The 8381-nt window shown below is 41.0% G+C and overlaps 1 non-coding gene across 1 annotated transcript; it reads right to left on the reverse strand.

Annotated features, from left to right (window-relative positions):
* Positions 1–1025: 1025 nt before the first annotated feature.
* Positions 1026–1097, reverse strand: LOC142141856 (small nucleolar RNA SNORD50). The gene has a single exon (XR_012688891.1). It is a non-coding gene; the product is annotated as a small nucleolar RNA SNORD50 (small nucleolar RNA).
* Between the last annotated feature and the right edge of the window lie 7284 nt (positions 1098–8381).

The raw sequence follows: 8381 nt of genomic DNA on the forward strand, positions 1-8381 counted from the left end.
ACTGACATTATTTGACAAAAAAATTAGAATAGTGAAGTCAGTTAACTTCCATCATCCCCCCTTCCCCCTGTGGGAGGGGTAATAAAGGCTAAATTTTACGAGTTGAGTGCTCAAAATCATTTTCGTGAGGTAATTTTACCTCATGTACACACATGTGTAGTATATTACTGTGCTCCCAGCCTTCCTAACAACTTGGCAAACACCTACTATTACTACTCACGCCTTCCTAACAAGTCGCCAAAAATTACTACTAACGCTCTACTGACAAGTCAGCAAAAAACTAATACTAATACTACTAATACTAATACTAGAATGCATGAGTATCATGCACGGGTTAACTTGTATGTATACATAATTAAAAAAAAAATCCATATATATTTAAGGCATACAGACCACAGTAGAGAATACCTGATTATATATAGGGGTGTGCACCGGCCACTTTTCGTGTTTTGGGTTTTGGGTTCTGATTAGCTTGAGGTTTTGGGTTCTGATTTGTTTTGCCAAAACACCCCACGAAAGGTTTTGGTTCTGATTTTGGGTTCTGATTTTTTTTTAAAAAAAGCATAAAAAGTGCTAAAATCCATATTTATTTATTTATTTTCACTCCTACACTATTATTAACCTCAATAACATTAATTTCCACTCATTTCCAGTCTATTCTGAACACCTCACAATATTGTTTTTAGGCCAAAAGGTTGCACCGAGGTAGCTGGATGACTAAGCTAAGCGACACAAGTGGGAGGCACAAACACGTGGCCCAACACATGGCAGGATCAGTGGACTTAAACAGCAGTACCACTGGACTTATACGGCAAGATCAGTGCCTTGCTTGCAGTCTCCTAGGTAACGCAAATAATCTGTACAAATATGCACACAGGGGCATGGCCAGTAAAATATGGAACACATACTTTATGGACAAACAATGTCACTACACTTCATGCCGAGAAGCTAACCAAATAGTTTTCTCCATACAAGATACTCCCAACTATTCACTGAAATACCTAGCTTTTATCACCACGTAAATGAACTCAGCAGTCAGATCCATAATAAAGTGTGTCAACACACAAGTCAGGTTCGGGATAGACTCATCACAGTTCAGGTAAATTTAAGTTTGACATTTGCTATAAAACAAACACACAAATAGTCAATTACTATGTTTTTGGACATTGGGAGGAAACCAGAGCACCCAAAGAAAACCCTCACAACTCATTAGGAGAACATACAAACTCCACATAGATATTGCCAGGGTTGGAATCTCAAACCTATATGACCTCAGCACTGTGAGGAAGCAATGCTAACTACTGTGCCACTGTGCTGTCAAATTGTTTAGGAATGTTTATAGAGTCACAGTTGAGTAAAAAGTAATAGAAAGACTGTAAAATGTTTTGGGTTTGGGCTTTGACATGCACCAAAAAATAGAAAATCGAGGTATAAACACTAATATGAATATTTACAAAGAAGATAAGTTTTTCTTTAATTATTTTATACTATGAAACAGTCCCAGTTTTCTGCACCATAAATGGAAATGGTCAAGTGGAAAAGGATTGGGGTTGCCTTAAAACCTAACTCTCATGACAGCTGCTTCTGTTTTGGCTGTAAATACTGACTCATTCTCGCCCCAGGTAACTTTCTTCCACAGCTCCACTAAAAAAGCCAACCTCCCTCTTCCCTGATCTGAGCCCGACTGAAGATGGCGGGCGCGAGCGGGGAATTTATGCGATCAGAGTCTCGCGAGATCCGACGCGAGACTTGGACGTCATAGCCTCGGTTTCATTTTTTTGTGCGCCGGAAATACCCGAACAGTGCTCGGATCCCGTCGGATCCGCACTGTTCGGGTGGGCTCGGATTAGCGCAATCTGAGCCCACTCATCTCTCATTATATACAGAACATAAATATCTATATCTGGATGCTGTATAGCTTTGGTTATGTAGATTTTTATTGTGAGCGGTTGGTATATGTATATCTTGCTATGGGTCAATCATTGAATGCTGTGTTCTTCAGAAGTATGAAAGATGATTTATAAAAATATGTTCTCTGCTGGAAAATAAAAGTATTTAGAAAGAAAATTCTGATTTATTTGGTGCTGTTTCTTGAGAAGGCTGAAATTACGCAGAGGCAGGGACTAAACAGGTGTAGTGAACCTACCTACGTGTCCATATGTCTTATACTGGCCATAACAGTTTTTATAATTTAGCTTGAGAGTGGAAATCGATAGCGTGTGTGTTTATGTATATATATATTTATATATATATATATATATATATATATATATATGTGTGTGTAGCACGGGCGAAATAACTACACACACAGTTAGGTAAAACAGAACTTTACACATGTCACATTAGTAAGTAAATGAGACTTTGTTGAGAATATATATTTGCACATTTTTACAATTCATGCTGTATACACTTGCATATGGGAACAAATATATGACCTATAGAGCATGTAAATAACGTTTATTATTGATTCGCTATGACAAGATCACTGTACTTCCATGTGTTCTCATTGTACTTTTGCACAACACAGCCCATAGGAGACCACATCATAGCTTTAAATATGCACGCCCACAAAGCATACTCGCCTACTCTCCCAGAGATCGCGGGAGGCTCCCGAATTTCGGGGAGTCCTCACAGACTCTCAGAAGACTAGGCAAAGCTCCCACATTTGCCGAAATTCACGACAGTGAATAGAGGGGGTGGGGCTTAACAGTGTCATTAAGCTCCGCCTCTCCATTCAATGCTGTGAATTTTGTGTTTTTGCAATAGTGGGGGCGGGGCTATGGTGAGGCGACAATGTCATCACGCCCTCCTCCTAACCCATGTCACATGACTTTAAGGGGCATATTCAATTAGGGTTCTGGTTCGCGGTAATGCGCGTTACCGCGAAAAGTGCACGTTATTGCCGGTATTACGGTACCGCAATAACGCGGCTTTTTGTACGCAACCCAATGGGCTGCGAACGAAAAATCCACGTTATTACGGTAACGTGGATTAAGTTTGCGGCCCGTTCCGGCGCGATCCCGCGAACCGGAACCCTAATTGAATATGCCCCTAAATCTTAAAAGTTGGCATGTATGCCACAAAGGCAACGCTGTTGGAGGAAGTATCAGCAGAATTGCTGGGCAGACAGTCGTGAGTCTGTAAACACTTCGTTCCACCATTGATCGTGATTTTTAGGAAGTTTAGAAAACCATATCAGACAATACGATGTGCTTTGGTACTATAAAACATGATCGTGGGAGAGTACGTACTCTTGCGATATCTGAACAAACACTCGTTTATCGTGTGATCTGCACGATAATTGCCTAAGTGTGTACCCAGCATTAATATATAGTTGAGATTTATTTATTTTTTTACATCAATTATTTACAACCCAATTGGAAATTTTAAGTAGCCCTGGGAAATTTTTTTTGAAGTGTTCTCATGTGGGTGGGTTCAAAACAACTGTAGGTGGGGCTAACACAAAAATAGGCGGGATTTAGAACTACTGGAATTTAGTTGTAGTAACATTTAGGAAAACCTAGATGTGATGACTTAATACACAGTGGGTCATCTCTAAATAAATGCAGGGAAAAAGCTGCCAGTCCTGTGTTATAAAAATACATGAATCCATTTGCATTATCTGCGATTGGTTTATGCCTATGTCCTCCAACTTGTTTAGTTTTCTACTCACACATCCTACCAATATTCCCTTCATAGGAACATACCTGACTTTGTTTAATAAGTTTATCTACCACAAAACATGTTGGCACAATTGTATTTGATCAGTCTGCCAGAGCAGCACATGAGCACTTCACCCACTGTTACATCTTCTGACATCCTGAGATGCAAACTACCAGTCAAATCTCTCTCCTTATATAAATATGTGTACTGTGTGTTTCAAAAAGTGCATTAAAGATAATCCTTATAATATATGGCTATCCAGTGCGATCACCACAAAGGTGAAATGCTTCAATCATCTGCAAGAAAACACTTCTTTTGTAACAATTGTGTATGAGTCCTAAATGTGCCCAGTGATTGGTGGTGGTTTGAATTAATAACAGTGCAGGGAGGGTTGGCAGACAATGACATAAGTGAAGGGGAGAGTTATTCCAAGGGTTTGCTGGTTGTCTAAAACGCCCAGCCTGTCCCAGATACAGCAATCTGAACAGCTGGCCGTGACTAGCGTCACCTTAGTCACTTAGCAATGAATACACCTTTTCTGCCACCACAAAGGATTTATTATGGTGTCCTTACGTTCACCAGAACCACTTATTAATGTTTCACACTTAAATCACATACACATGTAGCATGAGCCTCCCTGGGCTTTGTTAGTTCACAAAGAATCACGGAGAATACGCTAGATAAAATTTATTTAATCTGAAAAATGTTTCCAAGACTTATTTACAAACATTAATAACAAACACATACAATAAATTGCACAAATTAGTTTCAGAAATTAAAATAGGAAATAAGAACCAGTGTCCCTACTTACAAGTTCAGGAAATGGAGTGTGAGGAGTACACATTGAGAAGAACGGCACATTTCAGTCATGATAGGCCCCCTCAAAGATATGAACACACACCAGAGTAGCCCCCCTTCCCCTCCACACACCAGAGCAGCCCCCCTTCCCCTCCACATATCAGAGCAGCCCCCCTTACCATCCACACATCAGAGCAGCCCCCCTTCCCCTACACATATCAGAGCAGCCCCCTTACCATCCACACATCAGAGCAGCCCCCCTTCCCCTACACATATCAGAGCAGCCCCCCTTTACCCTCCACACACCAGAGCAGCCCCCCCTTTCCCCTCCACACATCAGAGCAGCCCCCCCCTTTATTTACCTTTATACTGCAGGAAGGCAGACTCCTCTTTGTCAAATGGGACGGCGCCTGTCACATGATGCACGTCCCATTTGACCTCTACGGGGATTGGAAGACCACAGACAGCGAGAGGGGTAAGGAAGGTAAGGATCTGCAGGTCCTCTGGCACATTAAGGAAGGCGGCTGATCCAGGAGGAGGGTCGGCCACCTAGTACCACACCGCCACAACACTCACCCGTGGCACTCAGCCGGGCTCTCCTAATTTTTTTTTTTAAACGCTCTAAAAAAGAAATTCAGTAAAAGTCCCTGTAGGCTCTATGACCAACTGCGACTTATGAGAAAATTGCCCTTTGTGCTTTTACTGAACAAAACACTTATGTTTTAAATGTGTTTGAAACTCTTTCTGTTGACACATTGAGGCCACACACAGCCTGATGCCTCCTTTATGTTTTATATTACCTCTCGCCTCCCACTCACTCTCTCTCAGATCATTTCTTTCCCCCACCTATGTCCATCAGTATGTCACTAGCTGGAGAGTGGAGGCCATTTTCTTGTAGCACAGATCCTCCTGGCCGCTCCCCAATATACTAACGGGCCCCCTGTGGTGGGCAGAGAGCGATGAGACCATCACTGGGCCCAGCTTCGAGGACACTATTTCAGGGGTCTCCTGCATTCCGATTAGATTTTTAAAAAAAACTATTTATGAAACATTTTATAACCCCCATATTTGGCCATGAATCTCCGATATTAGTAGATAGAAACTCAAAACATTTTCGTTTGTTTCTCTCATCTTTAATCACACTTGCCCACTTTCTCGGAATGTCCAGGAGACTTCCAAATTCTGGGTAGGTCTCCCGGACTCCTGGGTGTGCAGGCTATTTTCGCGCATCCCTCCCACTTCCTAGTGAAAAGAGCAGGATGTGAGTCTCCATGATGCGATTCACAGTGAAATGGGTCATTTTGGCCCCGCTTCAAAATGGAGCTTTCACGGCATTGCGTCGCAGGGGCTAGCCCAAAATGTTGCAATTCGCCACGCCCTGTCCCCTCCCATCCTCACACTTCAAAAAAATAGTGATGAAGTACTATAACTAATGTGTTTGTATAAGTCACTAATTTATAGGGAATGTACCCATCTACAAACGCGTCCTATATATTGCACAGATGCAAATCTTACCCACGATATCGTGCATAGACATACCAACATCCCAATTTAAAACAAATGTCCAATAAATGATAAAATAAAGAACTGATGGTACTTTCTTCCTATAAGGGGTCAATCTTCCATGCACATTACTTATCAGAGACGTGTACTGGTCTTACATAAAAACACTTTAGAATAGTACGTTTAAAAATCCCCAGCAGTAAATGTCTTTACCAGATCACAGCAGAATTGATGTATGCAGACTACTACAAGATATTAAACCCAAGGATTGATGTGTCTCTGTTTTCTGCTGTTAAAATCCTTCACTTACTGTCATATTATAGTTGCGTATACACATCAATTTCGGGGTTTTACATCTGACAGCTGCATATGCACATCGCTCCAGAGGTCCCTATAGTTGTGTGCACACATTAGTTATGCTGTGATCTCGTATGGTAATTTGATGCTGGGCGCTTTGTATATGTACTATTTTAAAGTATTTTATGTAAGTTTTAATAATTTTTTCTATTTATAATTTTTTTTTCTTTGAAATATATATTTTGTTGGGAGAGCACCCCAATAAAATTGTCTGAAAACTGAATATAGGGAAGATTGACAGCATTGTTTGGATGGGACTATTATGTTGTATATGCAGCAACACTGTACATCAAACGTGAATACCGGAGTTTATCCACACTACAGGTCTAAAGACTTTGTGTTTGGCTACCAGACTATTTTTATGTATTCTGAACTTTTTCTTTCACCCATGTTGCCTCTGAGGTTTATACAATATTCCTGAAGGCGAGACACTCTCTGATCTATTGCTCATTAGAGCCTGGCGTTCCAAGTACCACCTGGATCATTGAACACCTATTGGACTCCATTTACCTCTTTGGGACCTCCGTGTCCAATCTAGTGAGAACTTTGCTATTTATATATGTGTTTGAGGTTTTGAGCCAAGGTGACTGTATTGTCTATGCTCGCAATACGTACATGCAGATCAACCTCTGTATTCACAAGTTGTAACTCTATATCACATTTTGTACTTTTGTTATTGTTCACAAGTTGCAACCTTGTGTCATTTCGTGTGATGTCATTGTAACATTTGGAATAAATCCTTCTGCACGATTTTTACATATGCGCCAAGGGGACACCGTTACTATTGTATATATCCTTGTAAGGGTTGGAACTACTCTTACCGATCCCATTCCCCCTGTGCAGCAATACCCATTACACTTTACATATACCAGGGAGCGCTCACCAACATCCACCTTATCTGCGTGTACAGTGATTGACTACGTGATGTGAGTTCCGGCACCTTTTTTCTTACAAAAAAAAGCACTGGCTAGGACAGTGATGACTAACCTGTGACACTCCAGGTGTTGTGAAACTACAAGCCCCAGCATGCTTTGCCAGCTATCAGCTACTTTTCCACTGGCAAAGCATGCTGGGACTTGTAGTTTCACAACACCTGGAGTGTCACAGATTAGCCATCACTGGGCTAGGACCAATCAGTCTTTCTGTTCTAGCCTATTGAATGACATTAAAGGTAATTTAAGTTAAAAATGTCAGAGCTTATTTATTTTGTCCGCCTTGCGCACTCATAGGTGCACATTCACATCCCAGTATTTAGAACTGTTCCAAAACAACAACCTGCACCTACTTCTGGTATGGTGTGTCTGACTGAAAATCCACATGTTAGATAAACTTAGGTTGTCACCTTAAACTCCAGCCTACTACCATTTCAGGACTATCCCCTTCATTCATTTAATTTTATTTACATTTTCTTTCACCTAAAATACAGCTCAGTTTAAGTCTTATATTACACACATGTCACTTACCTGGGTATGAATGTTTTTTTTCTATTACAAACGACCCTCTCCTGTAAAAGTGCACTTGAAACATGCAAAAGGTGTATCATGATGAAACATGTAGGACAATCCTTTATGCGGTTCCTGGGTACCTGTACAAGTCCTATTGCTGGGAGGAAAATGCTGTGTCCCCCAATAAATGGAAAGGCCCCTTAAATACTTGAATCTCATTTAAATATTTTTGTGCCAGAAAAGAAAACAAAAAAAAATCTAATTTTTGCATGCATGTGCATAAGTGGGCACATCCCCAAACTGCCCCTCTACGCCCATCATAAAAAAAACTACATCACTGGGGCTGTTTTAATGAATATTTAGTGTACACCCAAAAATATTTTTTTACCAAATCCTCTAAGTAGTTTAGTATAGAGTCATTAGTGTAGGGTAATATAATGTAGGGCACTAAGAACTCGTGTTAACCCCTTCACTGCTGCAGGTATTGACAACCTTAGGCTGCCCAGCGGCTGTAGAACTAAAATGCTCAGCATGCCCTGCCAGCCAGAGACTGGGGCTTGTACCTCTGCCCTTCTGCACAGTATTGTGTCACTTGAAATCTCCAGTGACCCGTCT

This window comes from Mixophyes fleayi, chromosome 2 (genome assembly GCF_038048845.1).
Source record: "Mixophyes fleayi isolate aMixFle1 chromosome 2, aMixFle1.hap1, whole genome shotgun sequence".
NCBI classification, from domain to species: Eukaryota; Metazoa; Chordata; class Amphibia; order Anura; family Limnodynastidae; genus Mixophyes; species Mixophyes fleayi.